Source organism: Eschrichtius robustus, chromosome X (assembly GCF_028021215.1).
Source record: "Eschrichtius robustus isolate mEscRob2 chromosome X, mEscRob2.pri, whole genome shotgun sequence".
Lineage (NCBI taxonomy): Eukaryota > Metazoa > Chordata > Mammalia > Artiodactyla > Eschrichtiidae > Eschrichtius > Eschrichtius robustus.
The window spans coordinates 60165645-60188327 of record NC_090845.1 but is presented as its reverse complement, the minus strand read 5'-3'; positions in this window follow the sequence as shown (position 1 = coordinate 60188327).

The following is a 22683-nucleotide window of genomic DNA, read 5'->3' as shown; positions in this document are numbered from 1 at the left end:
GTGCCTGTGCTCTGGTGGATGAGGCTGGATCTTGTCTTTCTGGTGGGCAGGACCGCCCCTGGTGGTGTGTTTTGGGGTGTCTGTGAACTTACTATGATTGTAGGCAGCCTCTCTGCTAATGGGTGGGGTTGTGTTCCTGTCTTGCTAGTTATTTGGCATGTGTTGTCCAGCACTGGGGCTTGCTGGTCGTTAAGTGGTGCTGGGTCTTAGCATTGAGATGGAGATCTCTGGCAGAGCCCTCGACGATTGATATTACATGGGGCTGGGAGGTCCCTGGTTGTCCAATGTCCTGAACCTGAACTTGGCTCTCACACCTCAGAGGCTGAGGCCTGACACCAGGCCGGAGCACCAAGACCCTGTCAGCCACACGTCTCATAAAAGAAACAAAAATAAATAAAGTAAAATAAAATAAAAGTTATTAAAATAAAAAATAATAATAAATAATCTTTAAAATTTTAAAATAAAAAAATTTTATAGTAATATAAAAAAGAAGAGAGCAACCAAACCAATAAACCAATCCACCAATGATAACAAGCGCTAAAAGCTATAGTAAGATAAACATAAAAATCAGAAACTAGTCTGTCGCATACAGCAAACCCCAAGTCTACAGTTGCTCCCAAAGTCCATGGCCTCAATTTTGGAATACTGTTTGTCTATTCAGGTATTCCACAGATGCAGGGTACATCAAGTTGCCTGTGGAGATTTAATCTGCTGCTCCTGAGGCTGCTCAGAGAAATTTCCCTTTCTCTCCTTTGTTCGCACAGCTCCTGGGGTTCAGCTTTGGATTTGGCCCCACCTCTGCATGTAGGCCACCCTCAGACCTCTGTTCCCGCACAGACAGGACAGGGTTAAAGGAGCAGCTGATTAGGGGGCTCTGGCTCACTCAGGCTGGGGGGAGGGAGGGGTACGGAATGCGGGTTGACCCTGCAGCGGCAGAGGCCGGCATGACATTGCAACAGCCTGAGGCATGCCGTGTGTTTTCCCGGGCAAGTTGTCCCTGTATCATGGGACCCTGGCAGTGGCAGGCTGCACAGGTTCCCGGGAGGGGAGGTGTGGATAGTGACCTGTGCTTGCACACAGGATTCTTGGTGGCTACAGCAGCAGCCTTAGTGTTTCATGCCCGTTTCTGGTGTCTGTGCTGATAGCCACAGCTCGCACCCATCTCTGAAGCTGGTTTAGGCGGTGCTCTGAGTCTCCTCTCCTCACGCACCCCGAAACAATGGTCTCTTGACTCTTAGGCAGTTCCAAACTTTTTCCTGGACTCCCTCCAGGTTAGCTGTGGTGCACTAGCCCCCTTCAGGCTGTGTTCACCCAGCCAACCCCAGTCTTCTCCCTGGGATCTGACCTTCGTAGCCCGAACCTCAGTTGCCAGCCCCCACCAGCCCCGGCAGGTGAGCAGACAAACGTCTCAGGCTGGTGAGTGCTGGTCGGCACTGATCCTCTGTGCAGGAATCTCTCCGCTTTGCCCTCCGCACCCCTGTTGCTCCACCCTCCTCCGTGGCTCGGAAGCTTCCCCCCCCCACCACCGCCCACCCCTCGTCTCTGACAGTGAAGGGGCTTCCTAGTGTGTGGAAACTTTTCCTCCTTCACAGCTCCCTCCCAGAGGTGCAGGTCCCATCCCTATTCTTTTGTCTCTGTTTTTTCTTTTTTCTTTTTCCCTACCCAGGTACGTGGGTATTTTCTTGCCTTTTGGGAAGTCTGAGGTCTTCTGCCAGCGTTCAGTAGTTGTTCTGTAGGAGTTTTTCCACATGTAGATGTATTTTTGATGTATTTGTAGGGAGGAAGGTGATCTCCACGTCTTACTCCTCTGCCATCTTGAAGGTCCTCCTCCCTTAAAATTTATTTAAACAAATATTTGTTACAGAGATTGCTTGCTGCACTCAATACCTAGTCCCTCTTCTTATTTGGGGCAGCAATTCACTGAGCTGAAAGAGTACATTTCTCAGCCTCCCCCACAGCTAGATATGCCTGTGTGACTAAGCTTCCTAGCGAGGAGATATAAGCAGAAGTGCTGTGTTTAAGTTCTAATAAGGTAGCTTAAAGGGAGCTGACTTACCTGGGAAAAAATTACTCTTTTATTTTCCCCTACTTCTAACTGCTGTCCGGTATGCAGATATAATGGATTGGGCTCAGCAGCCATCTTGGACCATGAGGTAACCTTCAGGAAGGAAGCTAATACTGAGGATGGTGGCACCAAGCAATTGAAGCTTAGGTTCCAGGTAATGCCAGGGAATCACCATACCAACCCCTGACCTCCCACCTTTAGACTTTTTATATGAGAGAGAAATAAGCCTCTATCTTATTTAAACCATTCTCGTCTGGGGTTTTTCTGTTATATGCAGTTGAACCTAATTCTAACTGATTATGTTCTCTAGAATCAGAGAGACCTGGGCTCAAGTCCCAGTTCTGCCACTTACTAACTGTGTGGCCTTGGGTAAATAATTTCACCTCTGAGTCTCTGCTTTCTCATTACTAAAATGTTGCTAATAATACATAGCTTGCAGGGCTAATATGAGGGAGGAGTCTATGAAAGCATACCCTAAACATCCAGCATATAATCTCTCCCTTACAGAAGAGCAGAAGGCTTCCCCCTTCCAGAGAAGATTGCTAACTTACAGAGTGAATAGCCTCATGGGCCACCAACTTCACCTCAACACACTGCTTGAAAACATCACATCCCTGGGCTCCTATAGCCTCTATTAACGTGCTTTTCACATTGTGGTTAGATTTATCTCTTTATCTATCTTTCTTATCTCTCCTCCCCTGTCCACCTGGGGTCAGACCTAACCCTACTCCTGTTTTCCTCCTACCTGGTCTTCTGGAATGACCCTCCTGAGTCTAAATCATTCAACAAATATTGAGTGCCTATCATGTACCAGTTTTCCAGCCAGGTTCTGCGGGTAAAAAGGTAAATTAGTCATGATTTTTGTCTTTTATATCTCATGATCTAGCAGAAAAGACAGACAAACAGGTAAGTATAATTCAACTTAATTCAGTGTAAAGTGCAGTGACAGATATGAACTTTACCACAAGAGAAAGCAAGAAAATGTCACCTCCATGAAGGCAGAGACTGTCTTGTCCACTTTAATTGGCACTCAATAAATATTTATTGAAGGAATGAAGGGTATTATGGTAGCACAGAAGAGAATACCTAAACAAGGTGGAATAGGGCAGGGGGTAGGAAGTGGGGAGGGTAGTTGACTTCCTGGATGAGGTGAGGCCTGGCTGATTTTTAAAGGAAAATGTGGGTATAGAGGGCACTGCAGAGGAGACAGCATGAGCAATGGCACAGAGGTGAGAAATAGCATAGTGCATGCTTGGGAACAAGTAGTTCATTGTTGCTGGAGCACAGAATTTAAGGCCAGGAGTCGTGTAAAATGAGGCTAGAGAGGAAATCTAGGGTCAGGTAACAGAAGTCCTTGTAATCCATGTTATAAAGAGTTTCAGCTTTGTCCTGGAGAAGATGGGGAGGCAGCGGAGAGATTTAAACTGAGGAGCGATGTGGTCAAATCTATACTTAAAGTAGGTAACTCTGGCAACAGTGTGACAAATAGATTTGAGCGGGGCAACGTGGAAGCAGGAGATTACATAGGGGTTTGTTGCTATAGTCCAAACAACAAGAGGACTGGAACCAAACTGTGGAAGTGGGGATAGAGAGGAAGAGATGGAGTTGAGCTAGGTTTAGTGAGTAAAACTAGCAGTATTGGTGACAATAAATATAGGGAAGTAAGAAGGGAGTTTAGGGCAAATTCTTAGATTTTTAACTTGGGTAACTGGGTATAATGGTAATTCTGTTCTCTAAACTAAGGAACATAGGAGGAGGAGCAGGCTTTGGGGGGCCAGTCAAGTCCAGTTAAGACATGATAAGCTTGAAGAGCATATGGAACTTTCAAGTGACCGTCTAGCAGGCAATTATTTCTATATCATGCTAGAAATCATAATCAAAATTCTGGACTGCAGATTTCAGAGCTATCAGAATTCCTGAAACTAATTATTGGCTCATCCATCCAGGAGTACAGCTTGTGCCTTCGGACATAGCTAGATTCAGGGCTCAAACATCCTGATATGTTGCTCAGCTGTCGGATTCTGTTTCTGTGACTCATTCTCTTTTGCTGCCTTCCTCCAGATGGCGAAAAAGTTGGCCACTGACCACCCTAGGCCTGTATCTTTACAACTCATTATCCAAAAGGAAGACAGTCTTTCCTACTAGTTCTAGCAAAAAAGACCTAGGGAGGCCTCTGATTAGGCCAACTTGGACAAATACTCATTCTTTCATCAATTACTGTGTTCAAGAAAAGGAGATAACATGATTGGCTCAGTCTAGGCCCCATGTCTACTCCTGTGGCAGGGAGGGTACAGAGCACCATGGATGACACCTCACCAGGACTGTATGGAGTAAGGGAGGAATTCTTCAAAAGAACTCGAAAGAGGATGGAAATGCACACCGAGCAAGCAAAAGCAATAGTTTGAATAGCCTATTGTGGTAGTTGAAATTATGAGAGTGGGTTTCACTATGTAGGGAGAGTTTGCAGATTGAGAAGAGCAGGAGGAAGAGAGAACACCTACTTTTGAAGGGCAGGTGGAGGAAGAGGAGCCCATTAAGAAGACATAGATGATTATGAGAACCAAGAGAGTTTGATGTCATGGACAACGAGAGGGAAGTGTTTCCAGGAGAGATTAGGAGTGATCGATAGTGTCAATGCAGTAGAGTAAGATAAGGACCTAGCAATTAGGAGTGAGAGCACTGAAGTGAGCATAGAAGCCAGAGTGCAGTTGGTTGAGGAGTTAAATGTGAGTGTACACAAGTTTTTTTGAGAAGTTTGGATGAGAAACTCTAAAGCTTAATCCACCAACTATATTCTGAATCACGGTCCTTTTCATCTCCTCTGGGGTGTTGCTCCCTCAATAAACCCTTTTCCTTGGAGCCTATGACTCTTTCTCAGGTGCTCCTTCCTTTTTCACTGTTAAATATGCCCCTATCCACTGGCCCAGAAAAGTGTTGGTTTTCTTTTCTTTTTCTTTTTTTCGCATTAGGTTATAGCCCTATTAGATACTCTACTCTCTTATGTTATAGAAAGAGCAGTGGACCAAAACTGAAGAAAGCTAGGTTTTATTCTGCTTCCTTCCAGTAACATTGGATAAATAATTTTCCCTCTCTGGGACACAGCTTTTCATTGGTAAAATGAGCAAACTGAATCAATTGCCTCTTAAATTCCTTTCATCTCTAATGTTCTGTGCCTGATATGACTCTACAAATAAGGAACCAATACCCAGTGCCTCTATCTCCTATGTAGTACCTCTGGAAACACCTTTAAAAAGTTTTTTAATGACCTTTTGTATCCAGTTATCTACTGACACTATAATGCTGCATACCAAACCACTCAAAATTCAGTAGCTTAAAAACAGTAAGTATTTAGTTCTTGAGTCTGTGGGTTGGCAACTTAGGCTGGGTACAGCTGAGCAGTTCTTCTAGTCTCAGAGGGCTCACTCATTTGTCTGGCAGGCAGTTGGTAGTGGGCTAATCTAGGATGGCTATGGCTGGGATGAGTGGGCTCTGTTCCCTATGTCCCCCAGGCTAATTCAGGTATGTTCTCATCTCAGAGATGGCAGAGAAACAAGAGAGACAAATGTAAACGTACAAAACCTCAGGTTTCAGGGTCAGGCCTTGCACACCATTACTTTTGCCACATTTTATTAGGCAAAATGAACCATGAGGCCCACCTAGAAACAGAGTTTCTGCCTTTTACTAAGAGGAACTCCAAAGTCTCATGGCAAAGGGCAGGGATACAGAGAGGGTTAAAATATTGGGACCACTAATTCAATCGGTTTACTTTTAGCCAAATTTGGCTAAAAGGTTTGGCTTTTAGCCAAATACATTTTGTCGGTTCTTATTTCTTTTCATACCCCCCCCACACACTTGGCATGTAATACCTACTTACTTACTACACACTTTTCTTTTAACTAATTCAACACATTTCCCCTGAATACCTACTTTGTGCAAGGCACTGGTCCCTAGGCTTTCAGAGTATAAAGTTTTTTGCAAAGGTAGCACAGCATAGCGGGAAGTGCATAGGCTTTGGCATTAAGACAGAGCTGTGTTCACATTTCAGCTCTGCCACTAACTGAATCTAAACTGTTTCCTCCTCTACAAAAATGAAGGTAACTACCTCATATGGATAGTGTAAGATGAAGGTAGCATGTGGAGATCCATGGCACAGAAGGTATAGCTTCATTCATTCCTTCCTTCTCATCTTTCTTTTTACAGCTCTGCCCCCTAGCAACTATGGTTGTCATCAAGACTGAGACAACACATTCTCTCAACATGCATCACATCTGTCAGTTCAAATCTACATGTCTAGGTATGACTTATACCGCTCTCCAGACTGCTATTTCCAGTTGTCTCCAAGATATGACCACTTTGATAGCCAAACTCAGCACCTCCACAACTGTTCTCAGAAACACACCATTTTTCCAGGCCTATGGGGAGAATCTATTGGCACTCCTTTCTTCCCTCTACCCTTCTCCCAATCCAATTTCTCACGTTCTCACTTATTCCTTTGAAGTCACTTTCATCAAGATATTCCCCTGCTCCAGAACTTTTGGAGACGACCCATTTCTTACCACAATAAGACCTAGTTTACAATTTCCTAGTTTTCAGTACTTTAAATACTTTGGTCTCGCCTTATCCAACTAACATCATTTCCCCAATTCAGTTGAATTCACTTCGGTATGTTAGTTGTTAGAAAAATAATTGTATTAACACAAAGAACAACTTTCCAGTTGTGTTCTTGAGAACTGGCTTTGTAACCCAAGGCATATTACTTCACTTCTCTGAGCCTATTTCCTTAACTACAGAATAAGCTTAGAAGTTTTACCTACCTCACAGAGTGAAATAAGATGTATAAAGGCAGCTAGAAAAGTGTCACGAAGCACTGTGATTGTGTACAGGAAAATGTGCTACACTCTCACACGTGCACACAACTGGCTTTACAGGCTTGCCTGCTCCCTCTCAGCTTTGCTCATGAGTATTCTCTGCCATTTGGAGTGCCCTTCCTCCTCTCCTCTTGGAAGATACAAACATTCCTAATATTTCAAAGACTTTCTCCTGTCCTTACTGATCACTCTGGCATCTTATGTGGTACCAAAAATAAGAACCACAATGTATTTCAACTATTATGTGTGTCAGGGGAGTAGGGAATATGGTATCTTCATGTAGATTGTAAACTGAGAGTGGGAACAGGTAGTCTCCAGCACAAAGCTGAAAACCCAGTTTCCCACCAGTTTCTCTTAAGCTGCCTGATTGACCTGGCTTAGTTTCATTTGAGTGGGTAGACATATTTTTAGTTGGACAAGAAACTGATATAGGAGACTATGGAGCCATAGAACCTGAGTTTCAATCCTGGTTGCGCCACTATGTCACTTTGAGCAAATTTTTTAACCTCCCTGAGTCTCAGGTTCCTTGACCGTGAGATAAGGATAATACCACCAACCTCAAAAGGCTGCTGTGATTAGAGATACTGTTACAGCAGGCAGGGAGCTAGATATGAGCAGAGAAATGGGGGCAGGGGCCAGGTGGCAGGAAGTCACGCATCTTGTAAACAGCGAGGGTCCATGGGCAGACAAAGAAAAGCAGGAACCTCCAGACTGACAGGAAACCACATCTTTTAGGTGATAAGTGTCCTGGAAGCAGACAAAGAAAGGTGGGGAAAGACAGGAATCTCCTATGTCTGAATGTGACCTGTTGCTCATTATGCTCTCATTACAATAAAATTAGCCTTACAGATAAGAAGTACCCATCATGCACTGACACCATGATACTTCTGACCTAAGCTAAATAAGGACAAAAATCCCTCCTACCCTCGGGAAGATGGAGCTGGGACGAAAATCAGGGAATACGACCCCCAAACCCCTCCTTCCCCAGTGAATATTCTGCCCCTTCATTTGTATGCCCCTCATAACCAGCTCACCAGAGAAACCCAGGACAGCAGCTCCTCACCTGTGTGCTCGCTCTCCCTCTGAGAGCATATTCTTGCTTAAATAAATTCTCACTTTACTTTCTTAACCTTCCTGCTTCATCTCCAAATTCTTTCACAACGAGGCAAGAACCTTAAATTCACCAGGAATATATTGGCGAGCCAGCTAGGAGAATTTGGTAAGCCTTAGCCTCTTTCCTCCCTTGCGCTTGAGAGGCGTTAACTTACTTCCCGCCATTACTCTCCCACTCTCTCCTACTCGCTCCCTTGCTCTCTCTCTCTTTTGCTTTCTTACTCTCTGTCGCCTTTTCAGACTTAGCCTCTCGCCTCCCTTGGGCTTGAGAGACACTGCCTTACTTCCCGCTGTTACTCTCAAGAGGGAGAGGCATGGCCTTACTTCCAGCCATCTCCATCTCTCTTCCCCACTCTGTCTCTCTCCCTCTCTTTCTTATAGTTTGTCTCATCTTCAGACCTATTGCCGCAAAAATGTGGGTGCAAGACGAGTAGTTAAAGGCCATCAGGGTGCTCGCTATGAAAAAGAAGTCTCCTGTGAGAGGAAAAGTGGGTCATGGAACAGACTAGAGAGATGCTACGTCTGCCTGCCCACCTCAAGGCAATTTCCACGCAATGATTTCAGGCACACAGTTAAAAGCATAACACCACCTCCTCCTCGCGGCTACCCTCATAGGCTTATTATTGGTCCACCTATGCCTATCCATCCTTATCTCAGCTCTGCATCCGTACCTCACTCTTAATTTCCACTCTTATCTAATGCCTTATTCTGCTGGAAATGGGGAAAAAGAAATCTGCCAGGCATTTTCCAACCTTGCTGCTAGGTCTTCCATTTCTTATTGTTACATATGCACAGGGCATGTCAGGGAAAGTTTCCAGCCATCCTCACAGGCAGCTAGGGACCTAAACCATAGGATCTTTGCCCTCTGGGTTTGCCTTATCCACCATTTAATTAACTGCCAACAGATCCAATTGTGTAAAAATATGAAATACAGCCTTACTTAGAGTTTGTGCCATGGTTATGGTGGCTGCAATCTCTTTGGGAGCTCCCTCACATTGTAGGTGGTCTGTGCACATACCCCCGGGTGTTAGGAGGGGCATGGTCCTGCGTCACGTGGTTGGGACTCATGGCGGTGGGACCATTGTTCACCATCCGCCTCCTGGTGTTTGGCCAGCCCCCTCCAGGGTCTGCCCTGACCCCACCCCCACCCTGCCCTGTTAGGGCAGGGCAGGCAACTCAAGCTGGGTGGGTCATGCATGTGGCCGTGCCCTGGGGATACATGCCCGAGCAATGACCTCCATTTGCTGTGCTTACCTCCGCCAGGGTCACGCAATTGGAAGTGTCCTTCCAGGGTCGCGGGGCCCGCCATCCGCCTAACTACAGTCATGGTGCCTCCACCTCAGCTGCCATATCCACCCCTGCACCCAGCCGCACTGCCCGCTGGTCGGAGCATGTGTGGGAAGGGGTGAGGGTGAGAATGGCACCAAGGGCCCAGGGGTGCCACCCACAAAAAGGAAGGGTAAAGAGAGGGTTTTTTTCCTTTTTCACAAACCATCTCCCTTAATGGCCAGTGCCTGTTTTCTGAAACTTACCACCTTTTTAGAGAAAGAGTCTGGGACTTAGATGGGTCCTAGGACCATGAGGATGTCCGTTCCAGGGGAACATATCCAGGAACACAGGGATTAATCTATAGAGAAACCTTCAGGAAGGTCACTCATCCTGGGTACCACAGATGCCAGGATAGGACACAGGCCCCACGACGCTGGGGCCAACAGGACTGCCACATGGGGGAGTAGCTAACCCCCATTGTTGATAAAGTCGACAGGGCTAGGTGGACGGGGACGCCTGGAACCAGTCCTGTCTTAGAGCGCCCCCACAGGACCTCCTAATGCTAGTGCTCCTCTCTGTTACAGGAGCGCCCTCTCCCTGAAGGAATGATGGGAAACACCTCCTCCATCCCCAAGGACTCACCCCTTGGGTACATTTTGAGTCACTGGGACAAGTTTTCTCTAGATTCTTTAAAACGAAAAAAGCTCATTTTCTTTTGTAATGAAGCCTGGCCCCAGGATAAACTTGAGGACAATGAGGCCTGGACAGAAAGTGGGAGCCTCAACTATAGCTAGACATCTTTTGCAAAAGGCAGGGGAAATGGACAGAAGTTCCTTATGTACAGGCTTTTATGGTCCTAAGAGAAAACTTGGAGCTATGCAAGTCCTATGTTAGGGAACCTTGCTGGCTGGGACCCATTCGGGCTGCACAAAAGCCCCTCTCTAGTGGCACCCCTGGAAGAACAGGAGCCCCAGACAGAAGACACAAGCCCCAACACTCTTCCACCATCTTCAGCCTCTCCCCTGCCCTATAAGCCTCTTTACCCTTCCTTACCAGAAATGCAGCCAGAGCCTCTTTGCCCCCCTCAGGAAGTAGTAGGTGGGCCTTAGGGAATTACCAGAGTCCGCACCCCTTTTTCCTTGTCTGACAATGCTGCACCTGCTTAGGCAGATTCTCGGAGGACCCTAGCCAGTTCACCAAAGAATTCTAGGTACTGACTCTTTCCTTTGACCTTACCTGGAAGGATGTAAATATTGTCATTTCTCACTGCTGCACCAGTGAGGAAAAGCCCCATATTTGAGCACAAGCTCAAACATATGCTGATGGATTACATGTTGCCCAAACACACTGACACCTTGTGGGCCTGACAGCAGTGCCTCTAATGGATCCCGATTAGGACTACCAACAAGGCCAAGCTGGTATCACTAGTAAGGATCACATGATCCTTTGCCTCATTGAACGGATAAAACAATGCATGATTAAACCTGTTAACTATGATAAGGTTAAAGAGATCACCCAAGGCCTAGATGAGAATCCAGCCCTATTTCAGGCCTGATTGGTAGATGCCCTCAGAAAATATACGAACATAGACCCAAATACTTTCAAGGGACACATTGTATTTGCAACCCACTGTATTAGCCAATCGGCCCCTGACATTCATTGGAAGCTTCAAAAGCATGCCAAGGGGCCCCAAACCCCTCTCAACCTTCTCACTGACACAGCCTTCAGTGTTTTTAACAATAGAGACCAGGCTGAGGAGGAAAAGAAGGAACAGCATGACTTAAGGAAGGAACGACGGCAAGCCAGGCTTTTGGCAGCTGTCATGACAAGACCTAACCCACCTCCTCGTCACTCCAAAAGTACCCCCAGACCTCCACCAAGGAAGGGAGCCTGTTTCAGCTGTGGGAGTCCCAGACACTGGAGCAAGGAACACTCAGGAAACAGGTCCCAGCCTACATCCAAAACACCATGCCCACTCTGCAAGAAGATGGGCCACTGGAAGAAGTAATGCCCCCAGCTCCGAAGGGAGCAAGGAAATTCCCCTATGCCAGTCATGGCAGTGGCTGACTGACAGGACCCGGGGTCTCCCAAGGCTCCTGAGAAGACAGTCATCATCACACGGGAGGAACCGCAGGTGACCTTTGACATGGCAGGTAAGCTTGCCCAATTTCTAGTGGACACGGGAGCCACTTACTCTGTCCTGACTTCTCATGCTGGGCCCCTTGCCCCTGAAACCTGCTCTATTGTCGGGGTCAAAGGAAAGCCAAAACACAAACATTTCACCACCCCTCTAACTTGCACCTGGGGAAAGACTCGTATGACTCACAAGTTTCTTGTCATGCCTGAATGCTCCAGCCCATTATTCGGGAGGGATTTTCTCTCAGCCTTGGGGGCAACTCTTACTCTCCCTGAAGACCAAAGCCAAGGAGTGTTTTTGGCTGAACTATGTATTATACAAGACATGGACAGTCCAACCCAAAATATTCCCCCAGAAATTGAAAAACTTATAGATCCGCAGGTCTGGGGTCAAGGAATCCCAGGGAAGGCAAAGTTTGTCACTCTTATAAAATCACCTTAAAGGAAACTAATAACTTCCCTTCCAGTTGCCAATATCCCATAAAACCAGAGGCTCGATGAGGTCTCCAACCCCTAATCTCAAAATTCATTAAATAAGCGCTTTTGGTGCCATGCCAATCTCCCTGTAATACTCCAGTCCTACCTGTCCTCAAACCAAGTGTGGAATATTGAATGGTCCAAGATCTTCAAATCATAAATAAAGCTGTAATTCTCCTCCATCCAATTGTTCCCAATCCTTACAATCCTTACACAATCCTTACTCAGATTCCTGAGGACACAGCCTGGTTTAGAGTCCTTGATCTTAAAGATGATTTCTTCTGTATAAGTGCTCACTCTGATTCTCAATTCTTTTTTGCTTTTGAATGCACTGACCCAGACACTAATGAAACCAAATAATATACCTGGACTGTTCTTCCTCAGGTGTTCCGGGACAGCCCACACCTGTTTGGCAATGCCCTAGCTAAGGAACTAAGGGAACTAAAATTAGAGAGAGGGGCATTATTACAATATGTAGATGACTTCCTTATCTGCAGCCCCTCAAAGGAAGCCTCAGACCGAAACACTGTACAGATCCTTAATTTCCTGGGCTCAAGGGGATAGAAAGTATCCCCATGGAAAGCCCAAATTTCCTCCCAGAGAGTCACTTACGTGGGACACGTTCTAAGCCCAGGGAAGCCAGCATAAGCAAGCAATCCTCAATTTACAACCACCACGTACAAAGAAGCAGCTCAGAACCTTCTTAGGAATGGCTGGGTTTTGCAGGATTTGGATCCCCGCGTTTGGTCTCATGGCAAAACCATTATATGAGGCTTTGAAGGGAACAGACATGGAACCTCTAGGTTGGACAGGAAATTTACAAAGAGCATTTGATCAGATTAAGACTGCCCTGACTAGCACCCCAGCCTTAGGGATCCCAGATCTTAACAAGCCCTTTACTCTATTCACCTCAGGAAAACAGGGAATAGCCCTGGGAGTTCTCACCCAAAAAGTAGGGCCAATTCCATGGCCACTGGCATGTCTCTCAAAGCAACTGGACTCAGTGGCCTCAGGATGGCCAGACTGTCTGAGAGCTGTGGCAGCCACAGCCCTGCTGGTTGAAGAGGCCACAAAACTCACCATGGGTCAACCCCTGGAAGTATTAACCCCACAACAGGTACAGGGGTTATTAGGAATTAAGGGACATCAATGGCTGACTGGAGGCCACCTCACAAAATATCAGGCCCTCCTTCTCAACTCTCCTGAAGTAACCGTTAAAGTATGTCAGACCTTAAATCCAGCCACCCTTATGCCAATAGAAAACCCAGCGGTATTATCTCATTCTTGTACTGAGACTATCGAACAGGTATACTCTAGCAGACCTGACCTTAGGGACCAGCCCCTCGAGGACCCTGATGCTGTCCGGTTTACTGACAGAAGTAGTTACATACATGACGGCATCCGGAAAGCAGGGTATGCCATAGTAGATTTACATGGGATCATAGAGGCTGGTGCCCTGCCTCCCCAGACCTTGGCATAAAAAGCTGAGCTTATAGCCCTAGCTCGAGTTCTAAGGCTAGGAAAAGACAAGAGGATCAATATCTATACGGATTCTAAGTATGCATTTTTGGTGTTACGTGCACATGCTGCCATTTGGAAACACAGGGGACTCCTGACAGCACAGGGCTCCCCAGTCCAGCACTGCCAGGAGATCTTAGAACTCCTGGAGAGAGTACAAGACCCTTGTACTGGGACGTGGCAGTTATCCAATGTAAGGAACATCAGAAGGGGAATTTGGACACAGTAAAAGGAAATAACCTGGCCAACAAAACGGCAAAGAGTGCAGCTCTTAAAACCCCTTCAACTCAGGCTGCCTTTCTTCCCCAGGTACCAACCCCCAGCCTGCTTTCGCCACCCCAGTATACAAACAAAGAAGTAAAGTGGGCTAAAACTAAGGGATATCAAAAGGGCCCCATTGGATGGTGGATTAAGGAACAAACAGTAACGCTGCCCAGAGCATTACAATGGAAAAGTTCAAAATCACTCCATGACTCTTCTCGTCTGGGGAGGGATGCTTTGACAAGCCTGGTGGAAAAAGTTTTTTCCTGGCATAGGCCTTTCTCAAACTATCTTAGAAATCCCGAATGCCTGTAATATATGCTACCATAACAACCCAGGGGGAAAACTTAGGCCCCCACCCCTCCTTCAGCCCATCCAAAGAAGAGGAACTTATCTGGGGGAAGACTGGCAAAAAGACTTTACCCAGATGCCATCCTCCCAGGGACATAAATACCTCCTGGTTTTTATAGACACTTTCACCAGGTGGGGAGAAACCTTTCCAACAAGGACTGAGAGAGCTCAGGAAGTAATAAAGGCATTATTAAAAGAAATAAACCCTCAGTTTGGGCTTCCACGGTCTTTACAAAGTGATAATGGCCCCTCTTTTGCGGCTAAGGTAACACAACATATCTCTACTGCCCTAGGCATTTGCTACCATCTCCACGCTGCCTGGAGGCCTCAATCATCAGGAAAAGTAGAAAGGGCAAATCAAACTTTAAAAAGAATTCTGGCTAAGCTTTGTCAAGAGACATCAGAACCTTGGACAAAGCTTTTACCCATAGCTCTCCTGAGAATCAGGGTGGCACCTAAAGCAGGAATAAAGCTCAGCCCCTTTGAAATGACTTATGGCAGGCCCTTTTTATCCTTTGATATTCTAGTGGACACCGAAAACAGTGTGCTTATTAAGTACCTAATTAAGCTGGGACTAGTCCAAAAGGCAATTGCAGAATATGGAAATCAGGTTTTGCTGGCCTCCAGCCAGAAAACGGGCCCCATTCAGGTTCGGCCAGGAGATGTGTCCTCTGAAAACATGGAGGGAAGGGTCCCCCTCTGATCAGTTACTGCCTAAGTGGAAGGGGCCTTACCAGGTCCTTCTCAGCACTACTACGTCAGTAAAACTACAGGGGATCACTAGTTGGGTAAACCTTTCTAGAATTAAACCTACCCCTCCCCCTGAGTCTTCACAGGGCACAGAGGACCTTGGACAGCCAGAAGAGTCTTACCACTCAGGGTACTTGGGGACCAGCTCACCCGCCAGTGGACCAGACCTCAGCGGCCGCAACCAAGACCATTTTGTCCCTGGTCTCCTCCTGATGCGGACGACTGGCCAGAGTGCCCCGACTGGGTAAGGAACAAGAGACTTTATTGACCTCTTTCCCATTCCCTCTCTCTTTCCTCTTTTCAACCCCTCCTATCTTACCCTTTTTTCTTCTGTCCTGGTCCTGGACACAGGAGTCTGGTTGAAGGGCCTCAGCCTGATCTGAGGGTCAGAGCCTGATCACCTCCAGTGAGCAGATAATTCGAATTCTGCTCTGGTATCTGGTATCTGGTTTCTGGTTTCTGGTTTCTGGTAGGGCCGAGTTCCCATCCTCCCTTCCTGGAAGCCCAGGGAAATGTCCCCGTAGTGCCTGGGCATCTGCAGGTGGCAGGAGACGTCCGTAAGGCCACCCCTTTTGTCCCTCCTCCTTCCCCTCTTCTTTCAACCTGGCCTCGTTTCCTCCCTTTGAAAGCTTTGAAGACCTGAGATATTTCTGTTTACTCCGTTAGTACTCAGATCTGAAGTTTTGTGTCTCTGTAGGAGGTTTTCTGAGAGACTGCAATCTTGTATTTAAGGGAGTGCCTGATTAGGACAGCCAGGGCTCTGTGTGTTTTATACTTTGTGTTCTGTGTTGTGATTTGTGATGGCCATTCTGCCTTGTGAAATGGGAAATTCTGGTTCTGTTAAGCTATGAGATCTCTGGTTGTGTTTGTCTGTATGTCTGTGTGCATTATATATATGTCCTTACCTTATGGTAAGGTATTATCAAATACCTTTATCAAAGGTATTATCAAATACCTTTGATAATACCTTTAGGATGGTATTATCAAAATTTGTCAGTGAGCTCTACTTAATTGCCTTAGAGGAAGTTAAGTGCTTATATAAATTCTGGAAAATATACAATATAACTGACTGGCCAGAATTAATTTCATGTTCACGTGAACGGGAAAACATTCAGCAATAAATTAATACCTGGTGTTAATGTTTAAGTTTGTTGATCTAATTAATATAGACATGTCTTTATAGAGTCATCAACATTAACTGTAGTACCTTTATTGTGCCTAGGTTTAATATAAGCTAAACAAAATCTTGTTATATCTGTTATAAATTTGTCAGCAAGGAAAGTAACTCAGTGTGAAGAAACTTTTAAGGAAAGAAAATGCAAATGAGATAAGAGCTTTGGGTGAACTTTTTAGGAATAATTATGTTTTAGGAATTGTCTATCTAAAAATAATCTCTCCAGATATTTGACAGCTTGAAAGTTAGAATTGTGCTAAAAGAAGTTAAGTGATGGAAGGTTTGTGGAAAGTGGACCCCAAGAAAAGAGTTTTGTGCACGGTCAGAACTGGATAAGTTTAGAATAAATTTAATTGAGTAAATGAATTTTAAAAGTAAACTGGTACAAAACTTGAATTTGGCTTTTCTTTCTGTTAAGAGGACAAGTTTTCTTAAAACGTTGAACTGCCTTTGATAACGATTTTAAGTTTCTTTAAAGTAATCTGTTCCGCATTTGCCTTTGAAATCTCTTATTGTTACTTTGGCTAAGTAGAATAAATATTGTTTCACAGTGACCTATGATCCTATCAGACTGAGTGTTCTAAACCCTTTTGATATTTTTCTGACAAATTTCCCAAATATCAAATTTTAATTACAGCTCCTTTGACCTCCAGCTAACTTTGAGATGCTTTAGAAGGCCCATGAGGCATCTCAGAGAGAAATATTTAATTAGTATGTTAAATTACATGCAGAGCATTATTACATGAGTGATAATAAACCTTTTAAAAATATTGTATGGTAAATGTTATTAATATAGATAGTCTAGAAATTATACGGAGTTCCTAAAAATCTGATATGTCCCGGTAAAATGTTATTAGTCATAATTTTAGTTATTATCTGAAAGTGTTGTATGTCACAGCAGTAACCAAGTTACTTTGTCAATTGCATTGTAATTAGATTTAAACGTGCCTTCTTAAGTGTTTTGTCATTGTAGACAGTTATGGTTTCACTCTGATGCCTTTGCAAAAATGCTTCCTCTTCAAGAAGTTTTATAGAAAGGACTTTTGGATAAATACAGGTTTCTGACTTTCAGACCATAATGCTGAATTGGGTAAGAAATTAAAGAATCTTAATGAAAAACCCGATGGCTTCATAAAAAGTTAACAAGAGGATTAGTTACTGAGTGAACTGGTGAATATGGTTATAACTTTATGGTTTCTATCTGAAACATTACTAGCTTTTAACCTGTGTTTTCCAGATATAAAGAATCCCTTCCCCTCAAACTAATTATGACTTAACAGCAATTTGGTAAATTACACCTTTATAAGCAGAATTGAAACATTTCTCTTTTCTCTCTACCTGACCCCTCCAGAGATTGGAAACTCTTAAGATTCCCAGCAGCTTTACCATATGAATTAGGAAGGCCCCCTCCTAACAGGTGCAGGAATCTGAAGGTATTTTGTGGACCTCAAAAAGGGAGGAAATCACTTAAACCTGTAAGGCAAAATCTGTGACAAGCCCTTGGCATGGCTTTCCTGGTCCAGGGAAGCCTTTTATGAATTAATCAGACTTACTTTGCAGACAAATTAATCTTGATTTGACTATATTTAATAACATGAGGGTAATTTTATTTTATTTTTTTTATTTTTAAATTTTATTTTATTTATTTTTTTATACAGCAGATTCTTATTAGTCATCAATTTTATACACATCACTGTATACATGTCAATCCCAATCGCCCAATTCAGCACACCACCATCCCCACCCCCCCGTGGCTTTCCCCCCTTGGTGCCCATACATTTGTTCTCTACATCTGTGTCAATGAGGGTAATTTTAGACAGAAAGAGATGTTTCAGTGGACATCAAGATCTAATTCTGTCTGTATTCACTAAGACTCACTTCTCAGATGGTTCCTTGCTGTTATGTTATATTGTTGTAAAGTTTAGTTGAACTATTAAAAGGACACTCTTAAGTTTGTTTCTGAAGCTCATCTCAGTAATCTATCTTTGGATAAAAATCAAATGACCTGCAACCAGGAGAATGTGCATACTGGAAAAGACATAAGTTAAAGGACTATCTCCAACCTGGATGGAAAGACCCTTATCAGGTAATCTTAACTAGCTCATGCACAGTGAAACTGAAGGGAATTGACTCTTGGATTAATTTCCACTCACAAAGGGCCCCTGCACTGGACTGGCCTATGGAGAGGATGGCTGACCTCAAAATCACCTTAAAACAATGCTCAAACAAAGGAGAAACTACACTCACACCAGGGCAAGAAGAAGACAACAGCAGAAGTAGACAGCTTGCCCAAGATCTTGCGCCTGACTCATATGATCATTTATAATGTTTTCTTGACTTCTTGGACCCTTGCATATGAATCAAATGTTTTCCCATCATGGGCACGATCCTATGCTTGTTTTAAAAAATCAATCCAATTGTTGGGTTTGTGGCCAATTACCTGTGTCTAGTACTTCTGTGTTACCTTGGTGGATTTCTCCACTTGAAGGCTCTAATTGGTTGGCTCTCAGAAAATTTATTCTAGAAGAAAGAAATTATAGTCCTGTTTAGGCAACTAGTGATATTACTAGGTGGGATCCCCTCACCTAGCCAATTAATAATACCTGCCCCGACTCTGGCCATAAATATGAATTTCCCTCTATTACTCAGGCTCAATCAGAGCAACAACCAAAATTTCAGCCAAGGAGTAATACCTCCCACAATTATGGGATGGATTTATGTAGTTAACACCAGGCTATGGTAATTTAAGTTTAAAGGCTCCTCTATATTGGGGACAATTAAACCCATACTAGGGATAACCAGCCTAGTAACACTAGGAAACTGGGCTGGGTGCCTTATGGACAATGCCAATATATAATTTCCCTTAAAGATAAGGATCGGTACAGAACAAAGCAAGTCAGACGACCTGGGATATACTGGGTTGCACCTAATGGAAGTTCTCGACTTATATTCTTACTTATGACCTTACTAATCTGCTAGCTGTATTGTTTTTTATATTGCCTGTTTTACAAAATTGTTGTTTCTTACATTACCAAATGTGTGACTGAGCCTCTGATAAAATGATGATATATAGTTTCATGTAAGATCAATGATGGTAATGATGTAACTCTAGATATGGGAAGAAGCGACAACAGCGAATATTTTCCTGGACCATAAGAGACTAGTAAGACAGGTGGTCCAGAGAGAGACTTTTGGCTACTGTGGATAAGGCTTAGTCCAGTAATAGCGCATGGAGTGACCCAGCAGCGAAATCTTCTCCAGACCTGGGAATGAGCATTCCTGGCACCATGGGATGAAATGGTCATGAAATGCCCCCCAAACCATGGTCAAGTTTATGACCCTGAAGGGGCCCTGCCAACCGAAAACTGACACTTGCCATCTGCCTCTGCAAGGATTAGGTCAATGGGCACGGCAGCCACGGGCCTTCAACACCCCCTGAAAGGAGCTCAGGGTGGAGATCAGGAATGAGGCACTCTGTGCTCTGGGAAAAACTGGCAGAACAGGTCTTCAGATAGTTAGATACTTTCAGGAGAAGCTTTTATGACCCCAAGTTCTTGCATCTTCTCATATCTAAAAAAGCACTAACATCATTAACGGTGACATCTGCTTTGGCCATTAAGGAGAGAAATGCAACCGAAAGTCAAAATGGAGTAGCTGTGGTTCAGACATCCAAGGAAATAACTAGGTGACACTATGGGTGTGATTTCAGACAAGTCAAGTCCTTGTATTGCTAAGAACTTGAGTTTTCTGAGCTGTGTCAGACTTGGATGCCACCAGCCAATCTCAAAACAATGTCCGCTGGCAGCTGGTAACTGCAACCTTACTTTTTAAAGGTGTCCTCTTGTAACTATTACATTTTTAGACAATGAAATTGCTTTAGATCATACATTAACAAAAAGAAGAAACATGTATGATGACCAATAGCACCTGTTATCTATGTGTAAATACCACATTAAAAGTTAAAACCTACTTAGATAAAACTAGACAACTGGTCACCTGGCTACAAGGCTCCCCAAAGCTCCAGGTCCAGACTGGGTTTCAGGCTTATTCTCCTGAAAAGAAATGAGATTTATGTTGTCTATTAAAATTCCAGTTGTCACTCCTCCAACTACTTTTAATTGGGTCTGTTACACCAAAATGGCAGACCAAGGGATTGAGATTTTAATCATATGAGACTAAGATCCAGGACTTGGAACTCAGAATTATTTCCAATTCAGTGTCTGTCTATTCTCCAAACTGAGGCAGCACTATGCCCCATCTTAGCAGGAAGATGCCAGAGCCGTCATTGCCCAGTTCCCTGAATTAAAACCGAGCAGGACTTTGTGGGGCTCCAGAGTACAAACCCTTTCTGTGTCCCCTGTTTTCTGTTTGTAGGATATAGACTTCATTCAGCCTCCTAGACCTTCCCTGAGTTCCAAAGGGCAGATTCAAACAGTTTCTAATCAGGGAAGGGAAGGGATGCAGAAACGGGAGGAGCAGTCAAATGGTGGTGCAGCCTTGGGGCAGGATCCTGGTTCCTCCTCGAGAAATATGCATAACAATACCTTTGAGTTCTTCTGCAGAACTGGGACCCCCACTCAGGTGGAGGATGGTAACTTCAGGCTGAGCACAAGATTCCTGGAGCACCACCCTGTTACCATGCCACCAACCAATCAGAAGAAAGTCACACACCCTGCAGTCCACATCCCAAATTTTGCCTTCCTTTTCTGGGCCTGGTGATGACCATCCTGTTAGGCCTCTTGTTTGGCCCCTGTCTGTTTCAACTGCTTACAAGGTTCATCTCCAACAGGGTCCAACAGTTTCAAGCTAAATTGTTACTACAAGGGTGAATGCCGGTTCCCCTGGTTTCGGGCACAGAATAACTCGATTTAGGTCAGGTGGAGAGAGACTTCTCCTCTACTAGGCAGGACTATGCCCACTCTCAGCAGGAAGTAGTTACAGAAGAAACAGACCTCCGCCCCAATTCCCAAGAAGTATCTTGAGTATGAAGTCTCTCTCAGGGGGGAGTTGTTAGAGGAAACACTGACTGAAACCGCCCACCCTGGCCAGCACTACAATAACCACTTGCATGAGTTATTTTATGACAGGAGGTCCTGGTAAGGAACATGGAACTAACAAGCCACCACCAACAGGAAGAATTCTGGAAACGTCAAAAAGAGACACCAGTCCGTATGTCCTACCAACTTCCCAGAATCCGCCTTGCTGGAATTCAGCTTGGCTGACTGATGTGTGCGCCACCAGGAAGGACCCTGAGTCAGAATGATTGGCCAGAGACAACCTGAAAACTAACCCCACCATCATAAAACCTGAGACTGCGAGCCACGTGGAAGAGCAGTCCTCCTGGGTTCCCTTGCCTTCCTGGTCTCCACCCAAGTGCCCCTTCCCAATAAAGTCTCCTGCTCTGTCAGCACGGTGTCTCCTTGGACAATTCATTTCCGAGTGTTAGACAAGCCCACTCTCAGGCCCTGGAAGGGGTCCCCCTTCCTGCAACAAGTCCAGATGGATGATCAAGCCTCTTCAGGACCTGAAGCTTTTATTCAACAAGGACAAAGAAACATCACAGATCCAAGAATGCAACAACTCCAGCTTCAAATGATGCTACGCCAGGGATTTCAACCCATCCCACCTGACGAAGGGGACCATCAACACCTGCTGGACAAGGTTGCTGCTTCCTTCTACTCCCCACTCTCCACCTCTGTCAACAATCCCAAGATCCCTATCTCTGACAGATAGTAAGGAGATCTGGACCCACAGGTAGGGACAACACCCAGGCTCAGCTTGAAGCAGTTACATAAGATGGACCGTTGGTCCCTCTGCCTCTTAAAAGATTTTAAGGGTCCCAGACTCCTTGAGAGGGGAATGTTACAGCAGGCAGTAGCTACATATGAGCAGAGAAATGGAGGCAGGGGCCTGATGGCAGGAAATCACACATCTTGTAAACAGTGAGGGTCCATGGGCAGACACCACAAGAATATACAATGGCGAAAAGACAGCCTCTTCAATAAGTGGTGCTGGGAAAACTGGACAGCTACATGGAAAAGAATGAAATTAGAACACTCCCTAACATCATACACAAAAATAAACTCAAAATGGATTAAAGACCTAAATGTAAGGCCAGACACTATAAAACTCTTAAGAGGAAAACACAGGCAGAACACTCTATGACATAAATCACAGCAAGATCCTTTTTGACCCAGCTCCTAGAGAAATGGAAATAAAAATAAAACTAAACAAATGGGACCTAACGAAACTTAAAAGCTTTTGCACAGCAAAGGAAACCATAAACAAGACGGAAAGACAACCCTCAGAATGGAAGAAAATATTTGCAAATGAAGCAACTGACAAAGGATTAAACTCCAAAATTTACAAGTAGCTCATGCAGCTCAATATTAAAAAAACAAACAACCCAATCCAAAAATGGGCACAGACCTACATAGACATTCCTCCAAAGAAGATATACAGATTGCCAACAAACACATGAAAGAATGCTCAACATCACTAATCATTAGAGAAATGCAAATCAAAACTACAATGAGGTATCACCTCACACCAGTCAGAATGACTACCATCAAAAAATCTACAAACAAATGCTGGAGGGGGTGTGGAGCAAAGGGAACCCTCTTGCACTGTTGGTGGGAATGTAAATTGATACAGCCACTATGGAGAACAGTATGGAGGTTCCCTAAAAAACTAAAAATAGA